Source organism: Microtus ochrogaster, unplaced genomic scaffold (genome assembly GCF_000317375.1).
Source record: "Microtus ochrogaster isolate Prairie Vole_2 unplaced genomic scaffold, MicOch1.0 UNK137, whole genome shotgun sequence".
NCBI lineage: Eukaryota > Metazoa > Chordata > Mammalia > Rodentia > Cricetidae > Microtus > Microtus ochrogaster.
In genome coordinates this window covers 474,241-492,399 of record NW_004949235.1, presented here as the reverse complement: position 1 = coordinate 492,399, position 18,159 = coordinate 474,241, and the positions used below count along the sequence as shown (strand labels likewise).

Genomic DNA, 18,159 nt, shown 5'->3' with positions numbered 1-18,159 from the left:
GATCTCACAGAAATCCGCCTGCCTCTGCCTCCTGAGTGCTGGGATTAAAGGCGTGCGCCACCACCGCCCAGCACTCCTGCATTTTATGAACAGCTTAACACCTAGAAACTTCCACCCACTTTAGCCAAAATGTTTTCATAAGAAAATTAATTTAAAAACATAATAGAACTATGGATGTAACTGTGATAGAGCACTCACGGAGCACACTCCAGGGCCTGGGGTCAGTCCTTAGTCCCCCCACCCCATACACAGGAGGAGAGAGGTGAAACCAGTAGCAGTATATGATGGCATTCACCACAAACAGTATTAAAACACCACACCTCCTAAAACCGTTTCTCTCAATGGTTTGATTCAGTACCTTGCTGAGGACTAGGTGTCAGAGAGACCCCTGGTAGGCAGTCAGATAAAAACAAGGACATGACTAGGTAGTAAAGATGGTGAACTTCAAAATGGCTGCCTTCGTCTTCACCCTCCAACCCTGAGACAAAGTGTGGCAACTCAGAACAAAGGTCTTGTGGTTGTTTCTCCTGCCAGCAGAGCCCCAGCTAACAAACTGGCTCAACAAGTTCGAGGCCAGATTAGGGCATGTCAAGCAACAGTCTTAGGAAAAGCAGCCATTCTGTCCTTCTACAAACTAAAACCACCCTACTCTGAAGGGGAAAAAGACCCTTCAGGGATTTTAAAAGGCAACCCCAGAGAAAACACCAAATTTTCGGGTCCTTGCCTATCTCCTCTGCTTTTGGGGGGGTCCTTTTTCCCCATTTTTCTGTGTGCCTACTGTATGTGTGCTTCCTTACCTCGGCTAAAAGTCTTTCTTCAACTTCTGATTTTGTCTGCTGAGTTTGATATTTCTTCCCTGCTACTTTTGGCTCAAGATTTTTCCTGCCTTTTAATTTTTTTAATGGGCAGAGAAACCTGATTGAGACTCCTAGACCTGAACACATCTGTTCCTTTAAATTTTACCTTGTTTTGCTTTGTATTGCTTATCACTAACTGCCAGCACAATTATTTTTTAGTAGTTAAATACAGATTGAATTATTTGCATGATCAGAGAAAACCACATTTTTGTTACATTCATTTAAAATATAATCCACCATGCCTTTTTTTTTTGGTTTTTCGAGACAGGGTTTCTCTGTAGTTTTGGAGCCTGTCCTGGAACTAGCTCTGTAGACCAGGCTGGTCTCGAACTCACAGAGATTCGCCTGCCTCTGCCTCCCGAGTGCTGGGATTAAAGGCGTGCGCCACCACCGCCCGGCTCCACCATGCCTTTTAAGAGCACTATTTTCTTTTTTTTTGGTTCCCTGACTGGGAACCGAAGCACTATTTTCTTACAGACAGTTTCCTGTGCTTTAAGACAGGAAACGGCAAGTTTAGCAGAGCTCTGTGTTCACTGAGGACGCAGAGCCCAAGGCCTCGCAGAAGAATTCAATTCAGCATTCACTCTTCAAGCTCTGAGTAATTCATGGAAATTAAACTATTCTGTTCACAGCTTAACGTATGGAGCAGGCAGTGATGAAAGAAGAGCTAAGAACCCATTGTGCTGATAGAAAGTCACTTGTGCCATTACAAATCTGCATACTGAAAAGGTCCAGGCCATTATCAGTAGCCTTTGTTCCGTTTTTTGATGCTAAGCCACATTAGAGTTGTGAGGAAACAAGCTCTCTTCCTAGCAAGGTCTCTTGCCACATCATTATCAAGGAACTGACTAATAGTGGTCTGTCAACAAAGCAGAAAAAAGGAAAACACAGGCAATAAAATGAACCCAGTTGTGAGGTGGGGGAGCACGCTGGATGGAGAACAAAGCCAAGCCACAGCATCAGCACAGGTTCTTTCACACACATGAACTTAGGGGCAGAGAAGTGTGTACTTATGAGTTCTGGTCCTGCTGCATCCTTTCATGGGGACAATATAAAATCCTTCAAAAATAACACTCTTCTTATAAAAGGAGCTTATTAAAGACATCACACCTCATAATGTGAGGATTAAAAAACTGGCTCAAGGAAGACACTTGCAAATGGTGGCTGCCATAGTCTCCATTAACTGGCAGAGCGTTTTTCTGCAAGCTCAAAATTAGCTGGTGAGCATGCCTTCTTTTCATATGCTCATTGACAACGCTGCCAGCATGTGACTAACTTTGGTGCTCCTTGGGAGTCTGCTGTGCAGCTCAGAGAAGCCACACAGCACAGGTCACTATGAGAATTACCTTCCAAGGAGAAACACCAGAGCTGAAATTGTTCTACCTCCCCAGGTTACACAGTGCATAAAAAGCCTTGAGAAATCTCAAGAGTGTGGACTGGGAAGCTCCTCTGTTTTCTGTGCTTGCTAATTCTGTAATTGTGCACGTGTGTGTGCACGCGTGTGCGAGTATAAACACATGTGTGTGTGTGTGCACATGCACATGAGGTATATCTGTGTGTGTGTGCAGGCTGAGAGGTTTTGCCCCTCTTGGTCAGTGGCTTCTCTCTTGCACTCCCTCTCTCTGCACCTGACTCAGCTCAGTCTGGCCAAGCTCACTAAGGATTCTCCCAGATGCTGCTGTCCCTGCTAATGTTCTTCCTTTTTTCCACAATAAACCTCCTCCTCCACAGCTTGAAGCAGTCATATCCTTTTGTTTTTTTATTCACGCTTTGTGCCAGAATCTGAGCTAAGTGCTTATACAGAATGGAGAAATGCTGTTGACGCTGAGACTAGGTAGGGAAAGAAGACAGAGAACAGCGAGCTACTGGACTGAATGGAAAACATGTGGCTCTGAGGATGCTGCAGGCGCAGCAGGATTGATTTAGTAAGAAGCAATTCCTACCTGGTCTGCTAGTTTATAGTCAGCAATTATAGTATGAATGCTAGAGAGAGATGTTCAAGATGTAATTCTCGCCTCCTCCATACAAAGTGTCAGCGCTGTATCTCACAGGACTGCTCGCATGACCCAGCTGAGGAAGTCAGGTTCTTAGTCTCGCAGATGTGAACAGAGCGGTGAGCCACTTCCTCAGGGCCATCTGGTACTATGGACGATGGAACTGAGACTGATAAACTGGCCATCCCACTTGCCTTCAAAGACTCTGACTGTCCTAGTCCTATAAAACCACGACCTTTTGAGTAGCAACTGCACAAGTGAAGAAGGACACTCAGAAGCCAAGGGGACTCCTGAGAGACAGGCAAAAAGGAAGCACTGTGCCCACCATTGACACTGGCTCAGAGTCGTTGGTTTTCTTCTTAAATTTTCAAGTTTATTTTTCCGTGCTGGAGATGGCAGAACTTGTCCTGCCAGCAAGTATACTGCTGCTGTGCTTCAAGAGCAAACCATCCTTTCAAATGATGTTTCAATACAACACTCAGAACACGTGTTTAAAATAGTTTAGCAATGAGCAAATTACTTTACACTGCTTAACAATTTGTTATTATAAAAGAAATAATGTATATTTAATATGAAAGCACTAGAATAAACATCTGAGATCTGAGTGCAGACAAAAGCAAAAAATGTGTGTGTGAAATGAGTAAGCTCCCTCAAGTTGTTCTGTCTTCTCTGTGTATATGACATTAGTAAGTCAACAGAATGCAAAGTCAGGTAGAGTGGTTGGTTTTATAAACATTATTTACAGAACTCAAGTGAAAGGGTTTCCTTGATGTCTATCAGGAGAGAGGCTTGGCACAGCACCCACTGCCAGATGGAATAATGAGCCACAGGGCATGGGTACTGTTTATTCTGTACAAAATACCTTTATACAGTCACTGCTAATGAATTTTTGTTAGTTTTGTTTACTAGTAAGCTCCTAAATTTCTAACACTAATTAACTAGGAAACTGTGAATTTAACATAGCTCAGAAATCCACCTAGTAAATTTGTTCAACTCTAATGTAAAGTTTAATACAAAACTAAAGCAGGTGGGAAAATAAGCTTCAACTAAAAGTAAAGAAAAAATTAAAATTTATATTTTATTAAACTACTATATTCACTAAAAATCCGAAATGCCTTCATAAGAGAGCTCTGTTTTGAAAGTAACTCCCCATATTAACGTAAGGTCTGTAAATAAAACCACAGAAGAGCTTACTACGTCACACTAAGTTGGTATCAGTTACTGCTTTATCTTCTGTTTGAAATTTGTTTCTCAACAATTAAGAAAAGTTTGGTTTTGGAATAAGAATGTTAATGGTTTCATATGAGGATTTTATATTTGTTTTTGAGTCAATTTCTGTCCACTAAGGGACACAGACTTTAACAAAAGTGGTTCACCATTCATCTTCTTTGGGTGACAATCTCGATAACGTCTTCTGAGCTACAGGCTTTCCCTTCCCTTCTCTCACAGCCCTTCCTCCTCTGCCCGTCTCAACCCATGGAGATGGCTGTGGTGCTAGGAAGGCTGCACAGTCTTGGGTATCCTAGAGCAACTACGGAGCAAAGGTCTTTGTTCTTTAATGTGCAGTCATGATTATTTATAACTATTAGTCAACAATTCCCCAAAACTCATAGTTTGGAGACCATAGTTTACAAACATGCTGGTCACTGAATGGACCTAACCCTCCACACTAACATGCCTAGACTTCCGAAGCCACCTTGGAGGTTCATGTTAGCTCAAGTGGTGTTCAGGCACAACCAAGCTTGGGAAAGACCCTGGGAAGACGAGACCATGCCCGAGGACTCCAGGAGCAGGGACAAAGCTGCAAACATGAAATGAAGATGAGGCCTTCAGAAAACAGGCACCACTTCAATCTACGGTTGTCTTCTGTCACCATCAGGACAGTGTGAATGACGCCTGGTGTGTGGTTGGAATGTGTGTCTCCAAGATCAATGTGCTGCTGAACTGACATTGTTCAGAAGTGGGTGTTTTAAAAGGGCCCTGGGGTTCCTCAGGTGAAAGGAATGAGGGCTTCATAAAAGAAGCTTCTAACAGTGCTTAGAGAATCATTTCCTTTTGCCTTCCACCATGCCCCGATGAAATAAGACTTTCTTAGCCAGCTGCTGATGCCTGTGGACTTCTCGCCCCCAGAAGTGGAATATAAATTACCCAACCAGAGGTATCCAGTCATGGCAGCACCAATGGCTTGAGGCAGTCTTCAAAGCTCAATGTCGAACCAAAGACAACTTGCTGACTAAGAGTACAGGCTGCTCTTTCAGAGAACCCAGGTTTGGCTCCTGGCATCCACACTGGGCATCTTACAACCACCTGTAACTTCAGACCTGACACGCTCTTCCTGGTCTCCATGTACTCACGCACACACCCACACCCAGACACACATGGACACACAAGACTTAGAATCATTTTTAGGGGAAGACTGAAGGGATGGCTCAGCAGTTCAGAGTGTGCACTGCTCTTCCAGAGCACCCAAGTCTGTCAGGTAGCTGACAACTGCCTGTAACTCTAGCTCCCAGAGGATCCTATTATGCCTCTGCCTCCCATGGTACCTATAATATACTCACACATGCGCATACACACACACAATTTAAAACTAAATCTACCCTCCCCCCCGCCACACACACAATATCTCCTCCCCTATTCCCCTCCTGCCCACTGGAGATGGATGACAACATTGGCCTTGAACTTTTACAGCTCTGTTTGCCTCTGCCTCCAGAGTGCCTAGTTTACAACGTAGCTTGTAATACCTGAACAGAATATAAAAGTTATTCATTTTAACTGGGGCACAAATGGCTTAATACTATTGGAAAAGTTTGCAATGAATTGAGTTTCTCTTTCTATCTTACAATGGAAGAGGACTGTGGCCACACCCAAATGTTAGGGAGAAGACAGGGGACTAGTCACCTTCGAAGGGCCTGCATGATCTCTTGGAGTTACGGTCAACTTTTTCAAGATCACTGTGAAAACACTATTTTTTTTTCAAAATCCAGGAATATTTAATTTTCTGCAGCAGCAGTAATTGAGTGGGAATCTAAAGAGTTAACACAAGGCTTGTTCTCTGAACTGACTCCAACTGTCTAATTTTTTTATTATGATTTTTTATTATTTATTTATTAAAGATTTCTGCCTCCTCCCTGCCACCGCCTCCCATTTCCCTCCCCCTCCCCCAAACAAGTCCCCCTCCTTTGTCAGCCTGAAGAACAATCAGGGTTCCCTGCCCTGTGGGAAGTCCAAGGACCACCCACCTCCATCCAGGTCTAGTTAGGTGAGCATCCAAACTGCCTAGGCTCCCACAAAGCCAGTACATGCAGTAGGATCAAAACCCAGTGCCATTGTTCTTGACTTCTCAGCAGTCCTCATTGTCTGCTATGTTCAGCGAGTCCGGTTTTATCCCATGCTTTTTCAGACCCAGGCCAGCTGGCCTTGGTGAGTTCCCGATAGAACATCCCCATTGTCTCAGTGTGTGGGTGCACCCCTCACGGTCCTGAGTTCCTTGCTTGTGCTCTCTCTCCTTCTGCTCCTGATTTGGACCTTGAGATTTCAGTCCGGTGCTCCAATGTGGGTCTCTGTCTCCTTTCATCACCTGATGAAGGTTAATATTCAGGAGGATGCCTATATGTTTTTCTTTGGGTTCACCTTCTTATTTAGCTTCTCTAGGATCACGAATTATAGGCTCAATGTCCTTTATTTATGGCTAGAAACCAAATTTGAGTGAGTACATCCCATGTTCCTCTTTTTGGGTCTGGCTTACCTCACTCAGGACAGTGTTTTCTATTTCCGTCCATTTGCATGCAAAATTCAAGAAGTCATTGTTTTTTACTGCTGAGTAGTACTCTAATATGTATAAAGCAAAGGACACTATCACTAAGACAAAAAGGCAACCCACTGACTGGGAGAAAATCTTCACCAACCCCGCAACTGACAAAGGTCTGAGCTCCAAAATATATAAAGAACTCAAGAAACTAGACCATAAAAGGCTAATCAACCCAATTATAAAATGGGGCACTGAGCTGAACAGAGAATTCTCAACAGAAGAAATTCAAATGGCCAAAAGACACTTAAGGTCATGCTCAACTTCCTTAGCGATCAGGGAAATGCAAATCAAGACAACTTTAAGATACCATCTTACACCTGTCAGAATGGCTAAAATCAAAAACACCAATGATAGCCATTGCTGGTGGGAATGCAAACTTGTGCAACCACTTTGGAAAGCAGTGTGGCGGTTTCTCAGGAAATTCAGGATCAACCTACCTCTGGACCCAGCAATACCACTCTTGGGAATATACCCAAGAGATGCTCTATCATACAACAAAAGTATATGCTCAACTATGTTCATAGCAGCATTGTTTGTAATAGCCAGAACCTGGAAACAGCCGAGATACCCTTCAATGGAAGAATGGATGAAGAAAGTATGGAACATATACATATTAGAGTACTACTCAGCAGTGAAAACACTATTTAAATAACAAACTTTTTCCAGAGTACGTCGTTCTGGTTTCCATAATGCTTCACCTCTACTTCCAGAGTTTTCACTATAATTACTGAAAATTATAGGAGGGGCCTAAATGAAACTTCTGGAAGACCCTAACAACCTGCCTGAGCCATTTCAAACAGAGAGCAACATACTGGGATGCTACTACATACAAGACTCTTACAGGCACAAAAGGAGGGACAAGGTTTAAACAATAAAAAAAAAATCTTCTTTGTCTCAATTCACATTGAAGAAAAGTAGAGTTTATGGATGTGGAGGGAGAAGAGTTAGCCTGGATAAAATGTGGAAATCTGTCGAGTCTGGGGTTCATCACAATTCTTGGCCAGAGATGGTGCTGTGATCAAAGTAAAGGTTCACACCCATAAATACTCCGTGGAAGGCAGCAATGGGAGCAAAGGGAGAAAGCCTTGGGAGAACCTACAGTACTCACTAGAAACCAGACAAATTTAGCTCTGGAATTTGAAAAATCTAAATATTCTGCGTAACTATAGTGGCTAAGATTTAGATTTGAACTTGTCAAGAAGAAACCTCCAGAGATCACCGGTAAAGAGGGGCTAAAAGACTGTAGAGTCGGAGGTGGTGTTGGTTCTCAGTAAGCAGTGCTTTCCAGACACAACAGAACAGAGGGACACCCAGAGATTCGGTTAGCACGCACAAGGCGTGTGCAAGCTCAGGATGGGAAAACAATCTCCACGTGAAGGGGCAGAGCACACACCTGAGGACTACCCACCTGAGGACTACCCACCTGAGGACTACCCACCTGAGGACTACCCACCTGAGGAGCTATTGGCATTTGATAGCTTCTAGGACAGCAAGAGTCAGTTTTATTTATGGGTGCAACCCCTAAGTAGGTTGACTTACTCTCCATGGGTGGGTCCCACATCCAAAAATACTTGAGGGACAGGCAGAAGGGAGGGGGGAGAACACAAACATGAATTTGGGAGGTTGGAGGTAGATCTGAGGAAGAGCTGGGGGAGAATATAAATAAAAATGGCTCTCAAATAAGAAAAGGGAGAGAGCAAGAGCAGCAAGCATTCACTGGCGGGCGACAGGAGTCTCTGGAAAAGAAGTCAAGTCCACCACCAAGGGAGTGCAGCACTGTCATTTAGTAATCTTCGCTAATTGCGGACAGCGCAACTGCAGTATCAATAATGGTTTAATAATGCTGCGCATGCAGCCCTGTAAATTACTATTCTATATAAAACTGCACGATTAAAAAACAAAAATGAGGCTTCGCACTGAAAAAGTGCGAAGTAACATGGATCAAGTCAAACACTGCTCAGACAAGAGCAGCAGCGTATTCCACACCCTAACATGGAAGCAGGCATTGGAAGGCTACAGCTTCTGCTGTGAGCTGCAAGAGGGGCACCTGAAATCCCAACTTACGGAAGCCTACAGCTCAGAACACACTCAGTGAACCCAGGGAACTGGCAGGGGTTGATGTTCAATTCACCCAGGCACAGTTCTAGTTCATCCAGTGTTTTTTGTTCTTTTTTTTTTTTTTAAACAAAATTGTGCCCAAGGAGGTATGAAATTCAATGTTCCTAAATGTATCAGTTGGGAACAAATTTGAACAAATCTGCATTTTCAAATCTAGTGCAATCCCAGTATTCACTATGGAGGAGAATTTTTTTTAATAAAGTATAATTTTATCCCATTTCCTATCAGAATCAACCAAAACTTAGCAATGGCATCACACACACCTGCTTACATAATGCACTCAGCTGTTCTCATGTCTGCCAGAGAAGATGCCAAGTGCTACGAAACTATGCAGGGCCTGGGGGTTGTGAGTGACCCCTGGCTCCAATCTGCTCTAACACTCCACCGCTTTCATGGCACAGTGAGGGTGGTTCTCAGGGGCTGGAGACGCTTCATGTCCCCTGACTGTCACCTGAGCAACAACAAGCATATCCACAGCCTCTTCTGTGCTGGACTTCTGCTCATATATCAGTACACTACTCCATTTTATCTGACTGAATTGTCACATTATACAGTCTGACCGTAGAAAATGTCTGTCAATGAAACTTCAATGTGGTTTCTGAACTGACTCAAATAAACAGAAGGTGATACCAAATGCTTACCATCCACAGTACAGCATAGGTTTTTCTTACTGAAAAAACACATGAATTCAACAAAATTTTCTACAACCCAGGAATCTCACTTCTTGCCAGTTTGTGAGTAGCTTACAGTGGCACACAGACCAACTGTTTGTGGATTCTTCTGAGAGGCACTTCCAGAGTTAACCACTAGAAGTCCTTAGTAATACACGTTTGCTAGGCAGGGAGGTGAGGAGAAAGGAGCAGAGATGAGGGGGAAACAGCACAAAGAGGAAAGCTCTAAGAGAAATCCGCTTTGCAAAGAATAAACGGGGGGTGGGGGGCAGATGGACAGACTGACAGCAAGTCTATAAAAGTCACAACCTACTACTTTTGGAGACTTAGAGACCCAAAACTGAACACATACAATGGTTGTCTCACCAGTATCTATACTTGAAACAACAGGAGATATTATTTTATGCAACCAGTTAAATACATGAAAGTCAAAACAAAGCTTCTAGTTAAAAGAAATCCCCTCTTATGCCTGGCCTAATGGGGACATGGCATCACCAGACATCTCCTGGGCTACCAAACACACTAAAATAGGCCAGGGGCTGGTGCGTCCTGCCTGCTGTGCAAAACACCCTGAGGAAAACTGAAAAGGGCTCAGGAGAACCAGGGCCTCTAACCGTACCCAACGAGTTAATTATGAAGTCAATATACTGAGATACTTATTCCACTATAAACTGCTGGCTATATTTTAAATTCCTGAATTTTAAATTTTAGTTTAGTTTTAAACCAAAATGCTAAAAATACAGGTTTTTTAAAAAAATGTTATTTCAAACAAAATTTCCAGAAAGCAGAATTTTAGATTTGATCTTGTACTATTTCTAATTCCGCACAATATTATATTCATAAGGAAAACAAAAATGTTGAAATATGAGCATCAAAACAACTTAGATGCTAAAAAAAGAACCCCATGAATTATAAAGTTAGCCCTATTTAATCTACATAATTTCTACCAGTTCAAGAAGTTTCTCCTCTTGTGATTTCTCCATATAGAGAGTACCAGGAAAGCAAACTTACATATGTATAAATTGTCCCAATTAACTTATTATTCCATTTAATGATCAAACTTTTTTGTATACATATCTTGCTGGGGAAGAGCTTAGTATGCAACATATCATTTTAGAAATGATCACTATTTTTATGTCATATTCTCACAGACTTAAACTATCCAGCACAGGAAAGAAATTATCTTGCAATTTGCTGACCTTAAAGATGAGCACACCCAAAGCCCATCCTGTCCTGGGCCTTTGTTCAGGCTGGCCTCTTACCCACTGCTTATCTAAACTGTAATGACAGCGTGTTACATAACAGCCCCATATTGCTCAGGCAGCTTGGAACTTAAGTGTGCACTGCACCCAAATATTCTCTACAGTATTCTGAGCAAAAAAGGGGTGTGGCTAAGTGAAGAGACTAAGCAACCGGAAGGAACTTTCGACAGGACCCGTGGGCAGCCACGTATGGTCTGTGGGGCTATATCCAGAGGCTTCTGCCTCTGGTATGTAATACAGGCCAATTCCTTCTGTCTCATCTGGCCTCAGATATTTAAGAGACAGCTCTCTTTAGAGGCCACATTTTACATACAGAATAGCAGAGAAAACAGTTTAAAGCCTGGCCCGAGTCACTCTACAAAAGGAAGGGTGAGCCGGAGCTGCTTGAAGAGATTTTTCAGAGTAAGTCACTGCTGGAGAGTGCCAGGAACTTCAGTCTTGAGTGGAAGAGCCATCTAGAGTGCTAACATGCTTGTTCAAAGCTGTTATTACTAAGTTAATTAATTTTTTAAAAAACATTGGAATTAAACATAGTACGATTACTGTCTATTTATATCACACCTTTCCTTTTCTCCAAGGAGATTCAGGTGATTAAGAAACTCCTAATTAACTGAAAGTAATTGGCTCTCAGTCTTCCTTTAGTTTCATTTGTTTCTCCCAGGTCTGGGGTAACCAGGAATAGATATCAGTTAGGAGAGAAAGGCAACTGGAGGCTTCTGTGTGATGGAGGCAAGACTTGCAGTGCAGTGCAATGCCCATGGTATCCCTGGCCCTGACAGAGGACAGCGTGCGTAGGCGTGTGGGCAAAGCACTTACACATAGCCCAGATACTCCTTCTGCTGCTGCAGGCACAGCCCACAGGCCGAGCCAGGTGGTGGGGAGACCAACCTTCTACTGTAAACTCTGAACATAACACCATTTCGTAATAAGGGTCCTGATCTCCATGCTCAAAGTGCTGAAGAATGGCTGCTACCCTGGATCTTAGGGTGGTGTTAAAATACACACATGTACAAAAGGTGTAAACTTCAAGGGTATGCCTATTCTTTGAAAATTAATAATGCCAATAATAATTACTAATATTTATTGAGGATTTACTATGTTTGGGTAAACATAGTAATTTTATATAACCAATTTTATATAACTAATTAAACTTAGTTGCACAATCCTAGGAGGGGATGATCTCATCCCCATTTTGAAAATAAAGAAATAGACCTGCCTACAATGGTGGAAGTGACCAAAGACTGCCTTGAGATCAGGACTCATGTTCTTTACCAGCACCCCAACAGCAAATAAGTAAAGCAATCTCTTCTTCCTCTATCCTCTGCCTCTAGGCAGACACGGTATCCTTGTGTGTACATGTCCACACCACGTACACCTACCTAGGCCCTCTGTGACTATTCTACTAAACTTACTAAGATTCATCCTTTGTCGAACATCCCTAGGAGTCAGCTCACAGAGGCAAAAGGAAGGAAGAAAGGAAGGGAAGGAGGGAGGGAAGGAGTGAGGGAGGGAGGGAGGGAGGGAAAAGAAAAAAGACAATGCTTTCCCAAGGTGGGGTTAGGACTGGCTGGAATGGGTCAAGACTTCATCTCCAGAAGGACAAGAGTGCAGCACAGCGCATCACCGGAGCCTTCAAGGGTAATGGAGTGCTACCATCTTTTAAAGACTTGAACCTTCACTCCTTCCTCTACCCAGTCCGCATGCTACAACCACTGTATAGTACAACACTGACTCCTAATTAGCTCATATGACTATTAGGGTAATTCACCCAGAAGGGGATGTCCATGGATGCCTATGCCTATCTTCCTCTCATCTATTGCCTGCTCAGCCTTTGGCCACACCCTCCTGCCGAGCACCTCATGATGTCTTTGTGTTCCTGGTGAGACCACTTTAGAGCCCTCAAAGATTTAGGAATCTCAGTCTCTTCTACTACTAAGATAAGAAGGACATCCATTCACCCTCAGAAGGTGAAATAAGACGTGCAGGCACTGGAGAGGTGGGTGGGGGCTTTAGAACAGCCTTCCCATTGCCTAGGAGGAAGTGGGTTCCTAGACAGTCTGCAGAGTGTTGTCAGCAAAGCTTGGATTTAATAACTTGAGAAGAGCCCATTTCCCTGCCTTCAAGGGGGAGAGGGTGAAAGGAAATGAGGTTTTCAGTCTTAGCAACTCCACTTAGTACAGTATTCTCTGCCCGGCCCTACCCACCACAGCCCAAGAAATGCATGATTTGGCTTTAAAAAGAGAGCATGACTTAAATTCAATTATTGCAATTCTTTTATAATGCCTCATTACCAAGCACTGCAGCTGTGACCACAGCCATCACTAAATACATGTGCAGCTACACATTTCAGTTCAAGTTCTGCTGGGCTTCTACGCAGACCTTTCTGTAACCATCTCGTGTTTACATACTATAAAAACTCACAGCACCGCTGGTCCCAGCTGTCTCTCCTCTCCCAAATCACGCCGCCTGTTCTCTTAGGACAGGACCATGACAATAAGGACCCTCGCTTTCTCCAGGTGAGAAGAACTCGAACAATGACAATATTTTCCTCTTACGAGGTCAGCAACTAAATCACGTTCTTGTGGACCAAAAGGGTAAAATGCATGCAGTACATTAGATGAGAAAAACTTTTAAAATCATGGTTTATGGTGGTAAAAAGTAGTTTAGAAAACACAGTATCACAATTGTTCAGATCCTCCTTGATGGGCAAAGGGCAGAAAGAAAACACTGTAGGCCTTGGGTTAGGGGTAACTCCTGTCAGCCATCTACCGCCTACAGTACGAAAGCAGAAACTGATAAGATTTAGTGGCTGTGGTTACATATCCTGAAATATAAAATTTACAGAACTTCCGCATTTTGAATTCTTTTCAGTTATTTACCGTATAGACCATTCCTAGTCAGCAGACTACTACAAACTGGCTCTGATTTCTCCTCTAAAGTGACACATGACATTCACCTAAAAGATTCAAGACAATACAGACTTGATATACTATGTGCACATTTTAGAAGTTAACATAAAAAATCAAATACGATTACCATTTTTCAGGAGGACACTTGTTAAGACATTTGCAGGTAAAAGAAAAGTCTATGTTATGGTAATATAAAGAAATCTAATATACAACAACAGAAATTAGTGGGTGCCATCCCAGTTCTAACTACAGTCAAATAACTATTTTTATTCACAAAGACAGATCTATGCTGTCTTGTTTTGGCATGAGATAAGTGATATAAATGCTAAAATTATTTTATGATTTCATGTCTTAAAATGACATAAATAATGGAAAAACTTCAGCTGACCTCCTTCCAGTGTGGAAATATAAGTATTATAAAGACAATTAGAAAGAGCCACATTGATTTACAAATAATTAAGAATTTTCATAAACAGATGAAGACCCTCCTACATAAAACTTCCATGTAGAATGTGACATTCATCTCTAAATATTCAGTACAGAAATATATGCTTTAACTTAACCTTATGTTATTTTTAAATTAATCAGTATAAATAAAGATTAATGAGTAATGAAACTTAGAGAATTAAATTCAATCTTACTGCATCATAGTATCTCCCACTGAATTCATATAAAATCAATGTTCTTATTGTTCAGGATTTGGAAGGAGAGAAGCAAAGTTATAGCAAACTGGAGAGGTCTTGCATTTCAAGTCAAGGAATGATATGACATTCCTAATAAATAAAATTATACTACCACTGAAACTTACACATCTTGACACAATGGCAAATTAAACAGTTCACCCAAAGGATGACTCTTGAAGTATTTTTTAAGATTTCTTTTATTTATTGTGTGCTTAGTGTTCTGTATGTATATATGCCTGCAGGCCAGAAGAAGGCACCAGATCTCATTACATGGTTGTGAGCCACCATGTGGTTGATAGGAATTGAACTCAGGACCTCTGGAAGAGCAGCCAGTGCTCTTAACCTCTGAGCTATCTTTCCAGCCCAAGCCATCTTTCTCTATGTGATATTTGAGGAAGAAAGTCTTATAGGGGTCCTTGACAGAGAAAATAACTTGGTAAACAACACTTTAAAGGCACCTCAACCCACAGACACAATACCAATATAAAATACTTCTAAGGGGCCTAGATAGACGGCTCAGCAGTTAAAAGCACTTGCTACTCTTGCAGAGGACCTGTGCTCATTTCCCAGCACCCACATGGTGGCTCAAAACCATCTGTAACTCCACAGGGGCTCTGAAACCCATGTTCTGACCTCTATAAAGCCAAGCATGTATATGACACATATACATATATTCAGGTAAAATATTTACTCATTAAAAAAAGAAAATGAATAAACATTACAAACAACAACAACAGCAAAAAAACACTTCACAAAGTCTGAGGGCTGAGGCATAGTGGACATTTCAAGGGCCACTAACCAGCAGCCTCAGAGCCATGCACCGCCTTTCATAGAAGCCTGAACCCAAAATGCAGCTTCCCCTCGTTCCTGGAACTATGTCCACCAATTAAACAGATTGAAGGACAAGGGGAAAAGGACAGATATTCAAACAAAAGGCAACGAGGAACTTGAGAAAAAGCTAAGAAAGATGACCAGATGCAGAAAAGAGAAACATCAGCTCATTTCCTGATGAGTCTACTTCTCCACTGCAGGAAAGCTGCAACAATCAAGGCACAGGGGTTGATCTGTTGAGGGCACTGTGAAAGGCATAACCAACAACAATTTGGAAAGGCAGTCCCAGCTACTAAAGCTGCTCAGATACTGCTTTTTCGGGAGAAACAGCCTCCTATAGACAACATTATCCAGGATAGTTGTATCTCAAAGTTTGTGCTCTTGGGAAGAACTGATCGTAGTCCCTAGTCCCACTCAGTTAGAATTTGCTTGGGTGCTCACTGACAGTGCTTCTGGAACATCCAGACAGACTATGGCTGTGATGGATGGAGGTGCTATCTCAGTATTCGCTTCTCTTGGTATCTCCCTATGTTCACATCAGTGAGCAAGCTGTATGGACTCTTAGAAGAATTTCAGGGGATGGTTCAGTTATCTAACATGGTACAGCTGACCCACTGCTGGATCTTCCTGCAACTCCTGACCTGCATCCTAGGCATGGGGTCACTTATGTAATCTTACACAGATACTTCCAAACCTTTGCTGAAACAAGAATCTTGTACCCTTTTAGCGGCTGTTGAGCAGATTTTCCTACTTTAGTTCATCTTATGCATCACAAGGATCCTGAAGTAACAGCAGATTCCTGCTGGATTATTTCCTACCTGACTGATGGTCCAAATTAGGACCCTGGATGGTTGTGAAGACTGAAGTTGTGTCCCAACTTGTGAAGCCTCTAGGAGCTACTAAATTGCCAACTGTACCCCTGCACTAAGAACTATGTCACTGGGACATAGGAGCAGGCTCTGATTGTGAAAGATGTAGGAACACTTACAGTCTTTCCCAGTCTGGTAACAAACCCCCAAAACTAATATTCATAAGGAGGTCACCTGACCAATGTCAAACATCACAGTCAGGACCAGATATAGCAAGTTGTGAATCATGTTAGTGTTATTTCTTGTTGGTGCCTCTTGAAGGCAGACTTTAAGACCCAGAGAGAAGCTGTGTGGGCTGTAACCAACTATACAAATGGTAGGACTGTTGAACAGATTGTGTATCTTGTTCATTGTGGCATAAAAGAACCTCTGATGAACCTCTTAAATGCAGAAGATACCAAAATTATTCTGGTTATTCTTGATGCCATTTCAAGTATCTTTCAGGCTCTTGAGGAACTAGGTGAGACAGAGAAACCCAGTATAACAATTGACAAGTGCAGAAACCTCAGCAAAACTGAAGAGCCATGAAAATGGCTGTAGACAAGGCCTTGCTAGGCTTGGTTGAGAAGTACTTCTCAGTGGAGGGAGAAAAAGACCCAAATGTTGTGCCAGAAACTAACCTCTGAAGGCTTTGCCTTCCAAGCTCAGGATGGGCCCCCAGGACCTTTAACTTCTAATATACACCTGAGGCACAGAGTTGTTAGCTACGTCCTGTGGCCCTCATAAATTTCCCTTACTTCAAACTTATTTATGCTGCATTTGGTTATTTTAATTGATAGATTTTCTTTGTACTTTATTCTCTTGTATATAATCTATGTTACTGAAGTGTTATGGAATATTAGTTTAAGATGTGTTACATTTGTTTATGTGGTGGAATATTTGTTTAATGATGCAAAAAAAAAATTTCCCTTACTGCTGTCTGAGAACTCTTCAACAAAGGACTCTACTGGAGCAGCTGTGAACCATGTGAAGCTGCCCTCTGCATTTCCTATTCTGTGCAGAATTTTATAGCCTGCAATGTTTTGCAAATAAAGATCAAGTACCACTCTTCTTTACAAAAACAAAAACAGTCCTTAGAAAAAATATGGAAAAATAAGCTGTGAAGGAATTAAGCAAGAACAAAATCCAGTATTCAGTGTGTGGTCTGATGGCAGCACCAGACTGATTCTCTGCTCTTGGCACAGGAAGAACAGAAGACTGCTGTCCCTTTAGTGCTTTCTCATAGAGTGTAAGGTGACCTCTGCAGCTTTAGGTTCTGATAAATTGTGTCTGTGTCCCCCCAGATACAGATTTGAAAACATTAATGCAAATAAAATGCTTGAAAAATAAGTAATCCTTCTCTGCCACTTAAAAAAGTAATACCAGGGTTCTGAACAAAGAAGCAAAACTATGGGGACCCTATCAAATGCATGGTCTCACATCACTCCCCCGGAATTCTCTTGGAAGTCATGGAGCAAACGAAATCTCCCAGGGAGAAATGAGCCAACACCACTCCAGCTGCCAGTCACAGACACGACTGGGCAGCAATTCACCTGTCAATTCCTTGTTCCTTAGACTTTGGATGCTGTCATTATGTTGGCTTGCTTCACACAGGTTGAGTATCTCTCACCCCAAATGTCTAAAACCATCATGTTTCAGATTTTAAAATATTTTCATATACTTTACTAGTTGTCCATCTCCAATTTAAGAACCCCAAATCTGTAACATTTCAAATTTGGACTTTCCGTTACAGCACTGATCAGATCGACATATCTGATGAAACCATCTGACAACATGCTGATTCCCTTAATGGTGACAAAGACTGAAATTAAATAATAAAAATTGCTCTATGGTTGTGCTGGCTAGTTTGTTTGTTTGTTTGTTTTTATCAATATGACACAAGCTAGACCATTTTAAAGAGGTTCCCTCAATTAAGGAAATGACCCCACCAGGTTGCCCTGTGAGAAGCCAGGACAGAACACTGGGGAAGGTGCAGCCAGAGCAGCTGTGAGATTCCAGGACTAAAGGGGTCATGGGAGGACTCTGAGGCTTGGCATCCTGTGGTAGGTTAGAGCCCCTGACAGTCAGAAGGTCACTGGAGAAGGTGCAGGAGAATTAGGATGGAGACCCCATTATTTTAGAGATTCGAAGATCATGGGACCAAGAAGAGCAGCA

General features: G+C 42.3%; 1 protein-coding gene and 1 pseudogene across 1 annotated transcript in view; one reads left to right on the top strand and one right to left on the bottom strand.

The window, feature by feature from the left end:
- The window catches only part of Plcl2 (phospholipase C like 2), a 185,573-nt gene that overhangs the window by 51,927 nt on the left and 115,487 nt on the right, over positions 1-18,159 (bottom strand). The window lies entirely within an intron of this gene.
- Positions 8,566-16,731, top strand: LOC101989456 (annotated as a pseudogene).